Source organism: Lacerta agilis, chromosome 1 (assembly GCF_009819535.1).
Source record: "Lacerta agilis isolate rLacAgi1 chromosome 1, rLacAgi1.pri, whole genome shotgun sequence".
In the NCBI taxonomy this organism is placed as follows: Eukaryota; Metazoa; Chordata; class Lepidosauria; order Squamata; family Lacertidae; genus Lacerta; species Lacerta agilis.
This window is the reverse complement of record NC_046312.1, coordinates 83,051,081-83,068,410: the sequence shown is the minus strand read 5'-3', so window position 1 is coordinate 83,068,410 and position 17,330 is coordinate 83,051,081. Positions and strand designations below refer to the sequence as shown.

The following is a 17,330-nucleotide window of genomic DNA, read 5'->3' as shown; positions in this document are numbered from 1 at the left end:
ACACCCTCAATGTTTTTTGCTGTTTTTCTTTAAGATAGAAATCAATTTCCCAGTTGTCACGGTTGCAGAAATTGTGCAGCACAGTATGTGCGAAAGGCTGGGGAAACCGTACAGAGATGTTAGACATGGTGTACCTACATAATGGCAAGTGGCCTGCCTGACTTTTGTTCTAAACGCAGCTCTCTGTTTAGTTTTGCCTTATCTTAATATCTGTTCTGTCTACTTCAGCACGTATTCTTCTGGCCTTTATAAGCTCATATGAACCTCTCTTTCCTTGTTTACTATCTCGGCATTTGTGAAAACATTGTGCACCCTGCTGTCAGAATAAAATTCATGTTTTACCAATTAAGTCTATTTCTGAGAAAACAATTTAGCGCCACAGGTTGGAGTGAGGATGAATACTGGATTGAAAATACACACAAATTACCGTACTTCAGAGCCCTTATTTTATTATCAGTGTTGCATATAGCACTTGAATCTAGATGTGATGTATATTGGTTTTTACCCCCCTTGTTTCTCACAACATTCATATGAGGTAGGTCCTTTTCAAAATCCCCATTTTGCAAATAAACAACTTGTTCTGAGCAAGTTGGTGCCCAGAGTAGAACCAAAATTCAGGTTTCCCCTGGTTTTTCATCTGGCTCATATTTGCCAACTCTCCAGCTTTAATGACGTCACAACACATGTAAGACACACATGGGTTTTCTTCCCTAAGCAAATGTGCTGGATAGAGGGAATACTCTTCCCTCAAAGAAGATTTTGACTGATATTGTGGGGCTGAATTCTTGGGACATTCTGCAGCTATTCCAGGGGATTTTTGCTATGATGTGCTTTAGTTTACTGTCCCTCTGAATTGTGTTCTAATGGATCTCAGAAGACCTGGCATAGCTCAGTCAGTAGAGCATGAGACTCTTAATCTCAAGGCTGTGGGTTCGAGCCTCACATTGGGCAAAAGATTCCTGCCTTGCAGGGGGTTGGATTAGTTGACACTTGTCTTCCCTTCCAACTCTATGATTCTATGGTCACAACTACCTGTTTTAACTCTTTACAGTCATTGCATATTGTTTCCTCCATGGCTGTTGGTTCAGAGCCTCGGACTGAGCAAAAATTTTTTATATCCTGCCTTTCTTTCAAAGAGCTCAAGGCGGTGTACATGCAGCCTCACCATTTTATCCTCACAAAAACCCTGTGAGGTAGATTAAGGTGTGCGAGAGAGAAAATAAACAACTGTTTGACTTTTAGAAGACATCCGAAGACAGCCCTGTTCAGGGAAGTTTTTAGTGCTTGATGTTTTATTGTGGTTTTCAATATTTTAATATTTTGTTGGGAGCTGCCCAGAGTTGCTGGGGCAAACAAACAAACAAATTAAAAAAAATGACTGGGTCCATGGTGACTCATTGAGCTTCGTGGCTGTGTGTGGATCTGAACCTGGCTCTCCAAGACCCAGGGATTCTTAGCCACTGGATTGCCTCTTACAAGGGTAAAATGAACTGCAAGCCATGGCGCTGCAGAGTGCTCTTGAAGAAAAACTCCTGCTCTATACAGGCTCCTGCTCTTCTGCAGATTTGCTGCTGGTGTTGGTTGTTCTTCCACTTGGGGGAGCTGCTGCAGCAGGAATCTCTTGCTAATAAACTCTAGGGACTCTACCCTCTTGCCTGCTCTCTAAATCAACCTAATTTTGATTTCAGATATGTTATTTGTCTAACACACACACACACACACAAAATATATATATGGAAGGACACATCAATGACCAACTTGTTCAGACAGAGTACTGTCAGTGGCCAGAGCAGAGGAAGGGAGTAGATTTACACCAGTGGATCCTGCAAAAACAGAAACAAACAAACAACAACAACAAAAGACAACAGAAAAGTAATTAACAACAAGAAGAAAAACAGCTAGCAGGGCTCGTACTTTTCATAGCATCATGGAATTGTAGAGTTGGAAGGGATCCTGCGGGTCATCTAGTCCAACCCCCTGCAGTGCAGGAATGTCAACTGTTGTTCTTTTGTGAAACTGATGTTGCATATGGAGTCTTTTCTCCAAACTGACTGCTGAATGTCATTTTAGTATTTGCTTGTGTCCAGTGCTTTGGTCAAAAGTGTGGCAAGCTTCAAAGGGTGAGCTGTACAGATGGAGACTAACAGCAGTTTCCATATGGCTTGGATTTTCTACTCGGTGCAAGGCAATTCATTCATTAATATAGGTACATTGGTTTCTCTTCAAAACCCTTTCCGATTTCTTCAGCATCTCTCCAGTTCCCTTTTTGCCAGGCCACTTCAACAGTGTCTCTTTTACATTTCCTTAAAGTATCCTCATAAAACAGTGCAAATCTGGATGACCATGGACATGGGCGTAGCTAGGATTTTTGTTAGGGGGGACAGAAACTCAGTTTGCTATTTTTTATGTATTTTTATTGACTGGGGAGACAGCTGCCCCCTACTCCTCCCCTTGGCTAAGCCCATGATAATGGATGTTGCTGCCATGGCCTCCACCCCAGCATAAAATAATCAAAGTTACTACCGTGGCCTTGTGCAAAGCCTTTATCGCTCTTGCAGAAGATCTCGGTTTTAAGATAGATAGATAGATAGATAGATAGATGCAAATTCCTGACCCCCCTAAAAAACCACAACCCTCTGTTTTTCCTCATTTTAACGCAATATAACTGTTGTGATTACTGGAAGGAACAGAAAAACGCAGCCCAAATACACTCCACCAAACTTCATTGACTGGTGTGTGAAAGCCAGTGGCAAAATAGCAATGAGAATTATAAATGAAGAAGCTGAAATGCAGGGAAGCTAACTTGTCAAATGCTCACACAGAAAAATCATATCTGAATGACCCACCATTTGTGGAAGCCGTATCTGTTCACTATGATTTGCCCCACCTAAGTGGTTCTTTCTGTAGCTTACAGGGAAAATATTTGCTCAGCCAACAAGATCAGCACTTTAAAAGCTCATGGTAACAGTTTTCTGCTACCAGCTAATTTTAAATGATATGCATGTACTTTAAAACAGTGTATAAAACAAGAAAGTACAAAATGTGTGTTTCCAGTGATAAGACAAAGGTATTATAAAGTAGGATACTTGCAAATATATACAGTTTTGTACCTTTGCCCAGTATCCTAATGCAGCCATATTAATTCTTTGCAGCCACATAAACCCTTTGTATCTCACTTTTAGACAAAAAGCCTTTTCCCCATATGAGGCTACATTTCAGGAAATTAGCAGATTTTGCCCTGTTTCATATTCTCAGATTATGTGATGCCCCTTGTAACCACCTGGTATCATTTGTATGGATATGCTGTATTTTTTATTTTTTTAAGATTATAAATATGACAGAAAAAGAAATGTAAACATCAGCTGACATTAGCAATAGGAATAACAAAAATTCTGTCTTAAAGGTATATATTAGTATAGGAACTCCATGTGTCCAAACAGGTATCTAAATGAGAAAGCCATGCATTTGAATGCATGAAAACCAGTGAGATCTTCATACCACTTAGTAGGAGATGGTGGGTATTTATCCTTCAAGTCTTGTAGTAGAAGCATCTTTGCAACCATAACGGCTTGCTGGATTCACTTTTGTTGTCCATCAGTACTCACACCACAAAAATATAATTAGAGAGTGTGTGGATATCTACAAAACCAAGGATTTTGCAAAAACAAAGTTAATTTCTGACCAGAAAGAAGACATCATATTCCTCGAAGTGACATTTTCAGCATTACATTTTATAATTATTTTGAACTACAATCTGTTCCCAAAATTATATTGAGATGAACTATTGTTCTTTTATACAATTCTGTGGCTTCATTGAATTCTTTTGTTCTTGGTTACTGTTGTAGAATACATGGATTATGGCCTGATATATGTATGCCCTAAAAGCAAAAGCTAGGAATATTTTCAACAAGAAAACTGCCTATTTGGGAGAAAATATGATATAAATTCAGACATAGGAGTAAACAATCAACCATTGTGCTTCCATTTTAAGCACCTGAATTTTCATCAACCTGAGCGGAAGGTGGCATTGTTATTAGGTGGCCTAAAAATGCAGCAAAAGGAATAGTTATTTTATCACTTTTCTGATCCCATTTAAGGCTGTGTATACATAACACAGCTAGGTTGTTCTTTTTCTCAATTCAGATTGAACCAGTTTGGGGAAAATGCATCAAAATGTAGACAGGATAGATATGAATTACGACTAATGGTGTGTGTATGTCCCACATTATTTCCCAATCCAGTGGTGGGAGCACACTAGGTGCAGGGTAAATAGGCCTAAGAGTCATGTCTTGGGTACATTAGACTACAAGGGGAGTAGTCACTTTACTGCAACAGCAAAAAGGCAAGGTTGCCGTGACAACAAGGCTACATCCTTTTGTGGCGGTAAGGCCTATCCAACATGGTAGAACTGCACCATGAGGACATCCAATTCAATTATATGTGTGACTATCTCAGAAAGGCTAAAACGCAACTGCCCACTTTGATCCTCAATCGACAGTGAAAACTTCAATTTGGGGTGTGTGCCAATGGCAAAATACTAGAGAATATGGAGAACTTTTGCCCATTGGCATTATCTGGGAGCAGCTTACATGGAGCCAGCAATGCTTTTCTGGACCCAGTAGTAAAGGAAGGCTTCATGTGACATTGTTCAAGGGCTCATCATCTGGCTTTACCTCCCAGTTCCCTGGCTAGGTTGAAGAAGGCAGGCTGCAGCAGGGAAAGACCAGCAGGACCCTGGACCGAGGAGCAATGCAAGGGGCAGATGAACTGAAACTAGTTCATCTGCCCCTCTCCATCTCCAAGCACCAGTGACATGTTGTATGCCACACAGAGGGGAGCGATGCTCAAAAGTGCTTGAACACCCCATCAAGAATTCAGACTAGCAGACCCACCCTGAAATCCAAGCCCTTTCAAGCTGAGAACTGTGAATTCTCACATCAAATGCTGGAGACAGCACCCCCACCAGTACCTCTCAATCTCTGGGACACCCCCTGCTGCCACTCAAAACATCAGTTCAGCTGCCAGATCTCCATGACAACCATAGACAGTCAGGGCAAACATCAAACAGGAACAGGAATAGGCCAAGTTACCGTCATTGCCCAAGCAACAACTATCTCCTCCCTTTCTAAGAAGTAGGGGGTGACAGTGGCAGAAGCCAGAGCTCTTGACTGTAACGTGGTAAGCACTGAAGGGTAGAAAGGCGCACCTTATTTCTTCCTCCCCTCCTCTTTGAGCATTTTTGCATGTGAAGCTAAGAACTGTTTTTAAGTCTTATGCTACTTGTAATGGAGACTCGTTTTAAATCTGGGGGCCCAGTTGTAAGGTGAATTTACACACAAAGTATAAATGTTCTCAACCAAACGCCAAGCACACAGTGAAGAGTTCTGCTCAACTGTGAATGAATGGTACCTTGAAGAGATGTTTGAGCTTCATTACAGGAAGTGATGCACCTCAGGAAGTGATGCACCTGGGGTTAAGAACTTAAGAAGAGCCCTGCTTGGCCAGACCAGTGGCCTACCTAGCTGAGAATTTTGTTCCTACGGTGGCCAATCAGATGCCTAGAAGAAGCTCACAAGCAGAACATGTGGAGTCCACCAACTGGTATTCAGAGGCATAGTGATTCCAATATTGTATGCAATATATAGCCATCATGACTAACAGCCATTGATTGCACTCTTGATGGCATGGCCTCTTTTGAGTTATTAAAAAAGGGGAGAGGTGGCTGGGGGATGGCCATACCAGTTGAGGAAAATGGGAAATAGGCTCCTGGGTCCTCCCTCTGCTGACAAGAATTGGGTTGTCAGGCTAACTACCCCTCCTCTACGGAGATGATAATCAGATTTTCTTGTGCAGCTGGAATATTTTTTTTTTAAAAAAAATCTTTTAAAATCCATTTTACATGCATTTTTCATAAACTGCTCTGGGAACCCCAATGGGCCGAATGGCAGATTTAAACAAAAATAATCGACTTTTTAAAATGTGTGTCTTTTCCCCATGCTTCAGTTCCAACCTTTGAGTGAGAGGTTAAATCCATTTGGGCTGTGTCAGTGGCAGCACCCATACTAGAAGCAGTTGTCGTTTACAATGTCCTTGAAACTGATCGCTCTGGGCGGGAGGGGATTGGAAGGGTGGGGGAGGCCTACCGTGGACCTTCGAGAGAGAAATGGGGACCAATATCTCTCTAAAGGTCTATTTAATAAAAAGACGGACCGATTCCCCAAGTGTAACAATCCCGATGGGAAATTCTATTTCCGGGACCGTCTCCCATCGTTGTAGGGTGATTGGCAGCAGCTGCTGCAGCCCCTCCCTAGACACCCACACGAGAAGGCCAGGGTGGTCACGGCAGCAGCTATTCTGAGCGTAGGCAACGACAGAGGGGCTGCCAAAAACAGATCATCCCACCCTCACTATCTACGGCTGTTTCCCATCTGTCACTGGTCCAGAATCATCTACAGGCACTATCGCCACCCCACGTTGTGATTGTCTGAAGAAACTAAGTTATCAAAAAAAGAAAAAGGGAGTGTGTTGGGGGGGGGGGAGAGAGAAGAGAGAGAGAGAGAGACACTTTAGAGCTTTAACATGTCTGGAATAAGATAAGCAGCCTCCATTCTAGTCTATGGACTTGGTGAAACGAGGAGCACCCACTACAGTCAATAGGAGGGCAATGTCCTGAAATAGGGGATGAGCCTGAAAAATCAAGTGGCAACTCCGACTGCTTATGTGACAATCCCACATGTAACAGCACGAAGGACATAGCGGTAATATAATATATTAAGCAACCCGCTTCCCCACGCCATTGACTCACAACTTTCCCCTGCTTCCCCCACTCCCCATAGGCAATATAAACGCCCAGCTTCCAGGAGTTCTATACACCGTCCCCCTGAAACAAAATCATTGTTTTGTTTTGCTAATGCATCCCTGCCTGCTGGCTGTGGCTGCTTCACTGCCTGATGTCTGTCAACACGAGGAAAGAAAATGTGGTTGACACCCCGCCTTCCCAGACATAATGTGGAATGAATGACAGATATGAAATCTGTATAATTTCTCCCCTCTTGCCAACTACTCACCCTGCCCATAGCCTGCTTCTTGTACTAACTGGGCAGTGGGGAGCATTAAACTCAATTTCCATTGAGCGCCTAGTGCTCAGTAGTAGAGCTAGTTCATTTTAGACCTTTGGTATCATAATGGAGTTACAGGAAGGGGGTGGGGCTCCTTTAGAGGGCCATGTGTGTTACTTCAAATATGAAGCACACAATTTTCATTTTCTCTCTCATCATCACCAGTCCCTGCATTACTAATGCTTCCACATTCCCAGTGCACTGGCACAAAAATGTTTTGCCAACCCTCTTCTATCTATCAATTCCTAGCGCCATAAACAGAAGCAAAAGGGGAGTTGCTTCTGTTGTCTTGGTGGTAAACACATTGACTTGGGAATAAGCCCCATTTTGTTGTAGAAAAGGATATTCCCTCCCTTCCTTTCTGAATGAACAACATTTTTTTAAAGTAAAAATAATGAAATTACCACCTATAGTCATGTAGATGCCTGGCCAGTTTATAAAATGTTATTAAGAAAAAAATGATTCTGCAGAGCATCATCCCCGGCAGGTCCCATCATGCCTATGCTGGTGTAGGTGCTGATAGGAAGAGCCTGCTTGCCACTGTGCCCATCCTTTGCCACTCTCTGCCTGGACTTTGGCCTCTAAGTGCCCCACTACTGGCACTAAAAGTCTCCATCTGTCCTTGCAGTTTCTGCACATCTGAGGGGCACACATTCTTCCCTTCTTATCTCAAATAGCATTGTTGAGCCCTGCAGATGCTTCTCTGCCTGCCGAAACCTTGACTCCCACCACACCTTGCAAATCTTCCATGGAATGAATGATTTTCCTCTCATTTTTCTCAGACCAGACCCATCCCTGGAAGCAACATTCCTAAGAGCTGTCAGAAATATTTAGGATTTATTGATATTGTGAAGCTCTTGGAGAAAGCAGATTAGAGCTGTTTAAAGTGCCTTAAAACACAGAGGACGTGGGCTTTAAATATATAAAGTAAAAGCAAATAGTTGCATTGAGGAAATACAAGCTGTAGATCACCACAGATCAGAGAATCTGGTCCAAATGGAGTAATTTCTGCCACTTCGATCAAGCCTGCCTGTGACAGCATAAGGCAGCAGGTAGAAACGACAGTGTTGAGAGCATTTCTTCTGTAAAGGGCCACATTCCCTTAGGGGTAATCTTTTGAAGGCCACACCAGCAAGGAGCAGGGCCGGAACCATGCCATAGTCCTTCTCTCTCATCCATGTGCAAACACCACTCACCATTCATTCTCTCACACACCCAGGCAACAACTATTATGGAATTATATTTTTAAACAGTGTCCATCTGGGACCAAAAACGAAACCCAGCCCTTCCTTGCCATGGAAGGTGGCTGTGGCTGATGGGAGTTGTGGTCCAAAACTTCTGGTGGGCATCAGTTTGGGGGAAGGCTGTGTCAAACCACAGGGACGTCACTCACACAAGTGCCTCACTGTGTGAAGTTCCATGCAGCCTACTTGCACTGAAGGCCCCTGTTCCTATGGCTGCTTTTGCATGTAGGAAATGAACCTGTATGTCAGGCGGCAGACAGTCAGAATTAAAGATCTGTTTCTGCAGTGGAGTTTCTGTGTGGATTCTCCCAAGGATCTTCACTGGGATTGGCACTGTTTAGCTTGTTCATAAAAGATATGGAGTCAAGGGGTGCTATTGGTGAGGCAACCCACTTGGTGGATGGCATCCAGTTCTCCAGGGTGCTGAAATCCTAAGTGGAATTCAAAGAGATTTAAATGTACCCCTCCAAGCAGTGTGATAAGGCAGCTAAACACCCCATGAGAGTCAATAATAAAATGAGAATCCTGTTCCTTCTTGGCTTCTGACCACTCGGTTAATACTATTGATATTATGATATATTTATTTATACCCTGCTGTTTCCCCTAGTGGGACTCAAGGCAGCTTACAGATAAGAACAAGAACCGGTAAAAACAAAAGATAAAAAACAATTATTTAAAAACAATTAAACATGGATAGAATTATATACATATATTTAAGCTATATGCTTTGTTCCTCTAAAAGAGGCAGCTGGTGTTACCCAAGGGCCTAGGCATTAGCCTGAAGAGCCAAAATGTTTCAATGTCCCATCCCTGGTCATATTCCCTGATGGTGCTTCCTCTGCCTCATTCAAGCTGTATGCATAAGATCAGACAGAAACACAGGACATCACTTGCCTCCTTTTCAGCTTCTGACTCCCGCTCCTTTTACAGACATGAAACTCCAAAGAAAATTTCCCTAAGTTGGAAGTGTCTCTGCTGCCTTGCCCCCTTGCACTCATTGTCTAAATATGAGATTGTTTGGGGCTAGGCTAGGCCAAGCAGGCAATGTAGAACATGGCCTGGCCATTCTTCCCTGCTGGGATATTCATGAAGGATACCAACCCCACATAGAGCTAAGTGAATGAAAGCAGCAACCACCTTGGAGGAGCCAATAAACACAATCGCTGAGGAGTGATGTGGGAAAGGCATGCTATAGTCCTGGTTTAGAAAAGGATGGCGGCACCGAATATTGTAGAGATTATAAAGGCAGTTGCGTTCCCCCCTCCCCAATAGTTTCTGTGATTGTAACTTTTTATGTTGTGCATTGCTTTGAACTATTTGGGAAATGTGTGCGTTTTATACAAATCAGATTTGTATTACTGTACTTGGTTTGATGCCAGACTGTCAGTATTTTGTAGGAGGGGAGCTAATGCATATTGGAGATTTAGCTTTGCACAACTGAAATGAATTATAGCACTCTCTCTCCCCGGCATAATAAATACACTTAGGAAAGTGATAAGGTAATGCACTGAAAAGTATGGGGTGAACAGATGAGAACCAGGAAGACATACTGTATAACCACCACTGCACAAGCAAATCAGGACAAATGCTCATTTTCATATAACATCCCTGCAAACAAATCAGAAATGAATTCACAATGAAGATCAGACTTCTTTGTGTAAGCAAATCAGGATGAACGCTCAATAAACAGGTCATCTAGGAGAGCCCATTGTCACTTCTATATTCTTTGCACATTAAAAAGTTCCAGCAAGTGGCTTAAGTCACAGAAGATGTTGCAATGTGAAATACTGCAGCAGCAGGGTCTGTAGAAGGGTGTAGCGGCTGCTGCCAGAGATTGCAGCGGGACCCCCAAGTTCCACTGCTTATGTGAGTGAGTGCTTGAGTAACCACTAGAGTGAACAGCTAGATGCACACACAAAATCAGACAAATGTTTCATAAGAGACTCATTCTTACTCTCTGCCCTGCACAGATGAAACAACACTTTAGATGGATGCTGCTTCTTCCTTGTATGTGAGTATTATCAAGAACTTGCCAAGGGGCAACTTGGTTGTGTAGGAAGTCCTCTTATGTATTTCTCACATCACATTTGTATCCTCCAATGAGCTCATGGCAGGATGGGTTGTCCCATTTTATCCACAGGGGGAATATTTAGGATTGCCATACTCCCAGAATTTCCCAGACATATCAGGAATACTGCAGTCAGAAGCAGTGTCCGGGAAAATCCGGACGTATGGCAACCCATGTTGGCAGTGTAGTTTTTGTGGTGATTTCCCATAAAAATAGCTCAAATAAATTTGGAGAAGTATTTATTTTGCACGCATGCACATGCCGCTTTCACACACACACACACACACACACAGAGAGAGAGAGAGAGAGAGAGAGAGATGGTTTCAGATGTTTTAAGCATACTTTCTCTTACATATGCTGGCTATGACTCTCCCTCCAGATGGCTCCCTTCCTGGTGCATCCATCCATCCACATTGGGGGGAGTGTGGAGATGGAAGAATCTGGGTCTGTCTTCTGTTCTCTCTTAGGGGAGAAGTCAGGTCTCTTGAGTACATAGAATAGGCTTCTGTCTGGCAGGAAGATAGAGAAATCTTGCAGCAGTTAACACCACAATAGCCCATCTCCCAACTTCCAAAAGGCATCAAGCCATCTTCCAGTCAAGGCACAGCTGGGTCAGATACTCTAAAAGATGGCTGTTCCCCAGCAGTTCTATGTCCCTCAAATCCCGCCCCCCATTGACCATGAGGAGACCAGAAGCCTATTTGTATGTAGCTGCATTAGACTTCAAATGAAACTATTTCTTTCTTTTTAAAGTGCCATTTTGGTTTTTCCTTTGTCTTTTTATTCTAAATAAACTTCATAACTATGGTGTTTGGGGTCTTGGGTGCATTTCTGCCAGACTGAAAGGCAATTTCCCCCTATATCAATTTGGTCCATGGTGTGTGTGTGTGTGTGTGTGTGTGTGTGTGTAAAATAGGTTTGACAGAGAAAAGAAAGCTACCTTGGTCTCTGGGGAGGGACAGGTAAGCAGGATGCTCTCTCTCCTTCCCATACTAAGGATTTGCCACGGAAAGCACTCTTGAGGTGAGTGTGGAGGCAGCCTATTTGAGAGCCCCTGGTGTGACTGGCCTACCCAGCTGGCAAGACCTACTCCTTACAAGAAGGCTGAAATGAAAGCCATGTAGGCTCTTAGGGGATGCTAGTGCTCCACACCCAGGCAGTATTGGCCACCTATCATTTCATTCCCCCCCCCACCTGACACCTGGCCATCCCCAAGATGAACATATGTGGTTTAATCTTTCTCCATAAATCACCCCCCCCCACGGAAAAAAAAACTCCTGGCAGAAACCAGCTTGTTTGCCCCATGTCTCCTTGGCACTGGGATGTACTGCTTGGATGGGGTGTGGCTGACGCCAGCTCTAATTTCAATTCCCCCTTCCCTTCCCCTTGCTCATAACTCTTTGCCACATATTGAGGTCTCAGCTTTCCAAAACCCAGCAGACAAGGGCGTCATTAGGGGGTGGCCCATGGCTCCCAAGCCCCAGACCTTTTTGGAACTTAGAAGCTGCCTTTATACTGAATTAGACCATTGGGCTAGAGATGATCCTGAACTATCATCTAGCCCAGTAGAGATGATCAGACACTTTCAGATGGTAAAGTAGCAGCTTGCAAGTCTGCTGAAGCCCATACTGGACAATGCAATTAATTCCAAGAAACCAAGTCAAAGCCTCCCTTCATGTTCTCAGTATGTTAAATTCTGACCTTGCAATTAAACTATTTTTTCTTTAGTCTGTAGGTCAGATTGGCTTCCATGGCCTGAACATTTGCAAAGGTTCTCATATAATTAAACAAATACATGAGTGTGCCATCATCCAGAAGCTTATGCGTGCAGAGCAATGACGCTCAGTAACATCACAGACAGTTCTTATTCTGCCACTCAATCACCAGCCAACACTGTCATGCATAAATCATAGTGAGAGCTGCAGCAGATGCAAATTACCACCCATCAAGAGTATCTCCCTTGCTTTAGTTACACCTCTTTTGCATCTATGGGCTCCATTTATGAAAAACACAAGGGAACAAGATTGCTTGTAACTATATAAGGATGCATTTTATTGTAAAGCAAGCAATAAAAACGCCCATCCTTTCTTCAGCTCCCACATCTTTAACTAGAACCCGAGCTGGCAGGTCTTCTGAAGGATCCATTTTGTTGTCAAAAGCTGTATTAAAAACAGTGTCAGTGCACTATTTGGTCATTCAGCCCTATAATTCCTTATTAGGGGGCCTTGTGTTTTGGAGGCTAGAAGTGGGAAGGAGAGGAGAGAGGAAGGGTTAGGAAGGGAGCAGGAAGAGGTCAAGGCTGGAAGAAGGCTGTGGAGGAGGAGGCAGGCATCATGGATGAATGGGAAGGAGGAGGGGAGAAGGAGGGGGGGAACGGTGGTTGCTTTGGAGCCTGTGCTTTGTTTTCTTCTCCATCCCCATTATTTCCACCTCCCGCACAGCATTGGGATGAGACAATCCCCATCTGGAAATACCTTCCCTTTTACAGTCAGGCAAGAAGGCGCAGGCTGCAGCAGTGGGATGAGCCCCAGACTTACCCTCTCCTTGGAGGTGCTCCATTTGTGAGGGAGTGGAGGAAGGGAGATCCAGGATGTGAGGAGGCACTGGCAGTCGGCAGAGAGGGTCATTGCCTCTGGGGTCACAGCTCCAGGGACGGGGGAAGAATGCGAACCATGCTACCAAAGTCAGGCTGATGCACAGCAGCTTCACTCTAGACTGCTCTCCTCCTTGTGAAAAACGGCAACTTGCAAGGCAGAAATGATGGCTGCTCCTCCATTGACTGTTCCACTCATAGCTGTCAACCATCCCTGCTGTTCCCCACTGCTATATACTGTACATAGCTGTCAACCCTCCCTGCTGTTTCCCAATGCTATAATAAGGGAATTTCCCAAAAAGGGGAAAGGTTGACAGCTATGGTTCCACTATTACATTCCGTTCCCTTTCCCTCTCACTTCTGATTGTTGGTTTTATTGGGCAGGGCAGTGTGCTTATCCACACTTCCTCTGGTCCCACTGCTTTCCCCTAGGGAAATCTGCTCTTTGGTGCTCAATTGGAGCAAATGGCAATTGTATCAGCTTGTGATTATTCCATGGTCAATATGACAGGGATAATTGAGGTGCTTCCCCCATGCCACTCCATATTCTGTTATTTACCATGGGCATTCACTTCTATGCTTACAAAGCTAGAGTGAATACTCAGCATCTCTTAATATTAGAGGCATAAGAAAGCTGTGTTAAGCAATCTGGTGTATGTACTCCTTCTTAAGAGCATGGGGGCCTTGCTGGATCAAGCCAAGGTGAACCTCATCTAATTTTCTTTCCAAGAATCTCAGCAACTAGAAATCGAGCAGTGGACCAAGCTCTACCTTTTGCTTAACCCTGGTCTACCATACCTCTTGCAGCATAGGATGTGGACTGTGGCTGGCCTTACTAATCTGTTTCCATCCACACCCTAAACACATGCAAAGGGCTTCTCCATCCCAGGCATCCCCTCTCCAATTGCAAGTGTTTGGATTCTCATATGAGCTTCCTGCTGTGCCAAGTACTGGAGTGCACTGTGATGTCATTGAGGGAAGGAGGAGTGTAACACAAAGGTGGAACTGAGTTTGGAAAGACAATGAAATATTATGCTGTCACTTGGGTAAAGGAGGGTGATCACCCAGAAAGGAAATCAGGGCCCCTACAGTGGTACAGACCTTCTTTGGAGGTCTTTAAGCGGAGGCTTGACAGCCATCTGTCAGGAATGCTTTGATGGTGTTTCCTGCTTGGCAGGGGGTTGGACTGGATGGCCCTTGTGGTCTCTTCCAACTCTATGATTCTATGATTCTAATACTGTAGGGGTAGCATTGCACTGTGTGGAAACCTGAACCACACAGTTGGATCCTTGTCCATCGATGTCAGATGATTGTAGGTTTTGTGGATGTGTGGTGTGTGTGTGTGTGTGTGTGTGAAATACACATACACACACATTTTAGTGTTATTCTGACTCTTCATGCTTCTCTCTCATATGAATTTCTTTGTATATTTAACTTTGGGCTCGTCCACACTGCCGCTTGTCCTGTGCCTAAAAAGCATGGGTCCAAGCGGTTATATGACATTGTGTCAAGCAAATGTTCTCCTCTATTTTTTTCTAGTGCATTTCCCCATCACTTTCCTTATCATAAGAAGTCCAGTCTTTTGGGAGGGTAAAACAGGTTTGTTGAGCAAAAGCACCAAATCAGCTTTAATGGCACAACCTGAATCGGCTGGCATGTGAGTGCATCTCACCTGTGATAACGGAGTTCACCTGAAAATGGCAATACAATATATTCCAGTAGTTCTCATAACCTTTTCACCCCAGACTGTGCATTGAGATGTGAATAGATGCTAGGAGGGGATTTATTTATTAGATACCGATATCCTTCCTTCCCCACATTTGTGAGTTCAGCAGAGTGCCATCCCTTTGCAGCTTAAAAGGGAAGCTTAGATAGGCTAGTTTTAGACATTTCGCCTAAGTAATTTAAGATGCTTTAAAGCAGACTGTATTCTCCTGGTATTTCCCCCATTTTCTCCCCCTTAAAGCAATAATCACACAGTAAAAGCTGTGTAATAATATTTGCTCACTCATTTGTAAAAGGTAAAATAATATTTGCTCACTCAGAATACTTGCTGAAGAGTAACACATACAATCAACTTTGTTCAGTTAGGCTTAAAATGGTAATTCAGTTACAATGAATACTTAAGTCTTGCTTAAGATGGAGTTTGAGCATTGGAGCTCAGACTCAGCAGATGTTCTCACATTTCCGGCAGGGCGGGAAAAGATGGAAAGAGAGGAAGACTGTGTGCCCAGGCAGGTAAGAAAATATACAGCTATGCCCTTCCCCTGTCAGGGCACAGTGGGAATGTCTCTCACAGAGTTCTCTCTAGCAAGTTTACAGGAAAACCATGTGAGCTTCAGTTCCTGTCTTGTGCCTATCTAGCAAAAACATGAATTGTTGGTTTGACTGCATTTTAAATATCCCACTTGAAAATTGCTGAGGGTCATTAAGAAGTTACTAACTTTTTATTAATTCAGCAGTGGCATCATCTTCAGAACCATGGCATCACAGGCCTATAGGTCAGGGCCTTGTTAGCAAAAGGAGGGGGGGAGAAGGAGGGGGGAACGGTGGTTGCTTTGGAGCCTGTGCTTTGTTTTCTATCTAGGAAAAAAGCCAATGCAATTCTGGGCTGCATCAATAGGAGTATAGTGTCTAGATCAAGGGAAGTAATAGTACCACTATATTCTGCTCTGATCAGACCTCACCTGGAATACTGTGTCCAGTTCTGGGCACCACAGTTCAAGAAGGATACTGACAAGCTGGAACGTGTCCAGAAGAGGGCAACCAAAATGGTCAAAGGCCTGGAAACAATGCCTTATGAGGAACGGCTTAGGGAGCTGGGTATGTTTAGCCTGGAGAAGAGAAGGTTAAGGGGTGATCTGATAGCCATGTTCAAATATATAAAAGGATGTCATATAGAGGAGGGCGAAAGGTTGTTTTCTGCTGCTCCAGAGAAGCGGACATGGGGCAATGGATTCAAACTACAAGAAATGAGATTCCACCTAAACATTAGGAAGAACTTCCTGACAGTGAGAGCTGTTCGGCAGTGGAATTTGCTACCAAGGAGTGTGGTGGAGTCTCCTTCTTTGGAGGTCTTTAAGCGGAGGCTTGACAGCCACCTGTCAGGAATGCTTTGATGGTGTTTCCTGCTTGGCAGGGGGTTGGACTGGATGGCCCTTGTGGTCTCTTCCAACTCTATGATTCTATGAAGGGGAGGAGGGGCACATGATAGAGATGCATTAAATTATGCATGGTGTGAAAGGGAGAAGTTTCCCTATTCCTCAGGTCACTTTAAAAGGGGATTCGCCAAATTCATGGAGGATAAGGCTATTAATCACTGTTTCGCCATTCTGGCAATATTCTACCGCCAAGATCAGAGGCATTGTGCCTCTAGATATGAGTCACATGGGAGAAGGCTATTGGGCTTATGTCCTGTTTGTGGATTTCCCATAAGCATCTGGTTAGCCATTGTAGGAAACAGGGTGCTGGACTAGATTAGGGCTTTGGCCTGGCCCAGCAGGGTTCTTCTAATATTCTTATGTCCGCAGGGGCAGAAAGGGTTAATTTCACTTTCCCCAGCCCCTCCTCTTCCCCCCTGGCTCTGAATAGCACTCTGGCAGGCAGGCAGCATAGCAGCTGGGCTATTTAGGTTTAGTGGCTGCCACCTGGGGAATGCAAAGGGGGAGGAGATTCAGGGAGCATAGGCTCTGACATCACTGGCTGGCTCCATTCTGGGCACATGGACAAACAGGGTGATTCACTGCAGACTGGTATTATCTTGCAAGGAGGTTGCCAGTGACTCAGCCCCCAAAGTGGGAGGCAAAGGAGTACAAGCCAGGATACCCCAGTCTTATTGGGCATATGGCTTGTTTTTTGGTTTCATAATCTAAGCCCAGGAGATTGCAATGCCCTTTGAGTTTTTAGTTTTGGTTTCAAAATCTAAGCCTAGGAGACTGTGATTCCCTTTGGGTTTTGTATGAGGTGAGATGAAGGGCACTAGAAGCCTGTGGACATTACCGTACAGGCAGTGCTTTTTTCCTGGGGGTACGCAGGGGTACGCATACCCTAAACATTCTGTGAATCTTTGTACTTTTGTCCATTTACTGTATTTATTTCCCCCGATTTGAACTATAAAATGGTGATTTTCTTGAGTCAAAATGAGAGTATCCCTAAACATCCCTAAAAAAAAGAGCACTGATTAAAGGTATCCACTACCAGCAAACAGGCTTATTGACTCCCCTCACTCTCCCCAGCTTGGAACTTGCCTGAGGAAATATATAAGGACTAATCCCTGGGATGACAACTGGCTGCACTAAAACCCTTAA

The 17,330-nt window shown here is 43.9% G+C and overlaps 1 pseudogene; it reads right to left on the bottom strand.

Annotated features, from left to right (window-relative positions):
- Positions 1-1,993: 1,993 nt before the first annotated feature.
- Positions 1,994-5,096, bottom strand: LOC117045710 (annotated as a pseudogene).
- Between the last annotated feature and the right edge of the window lie 12,234 nt (positions 5,097-17,330).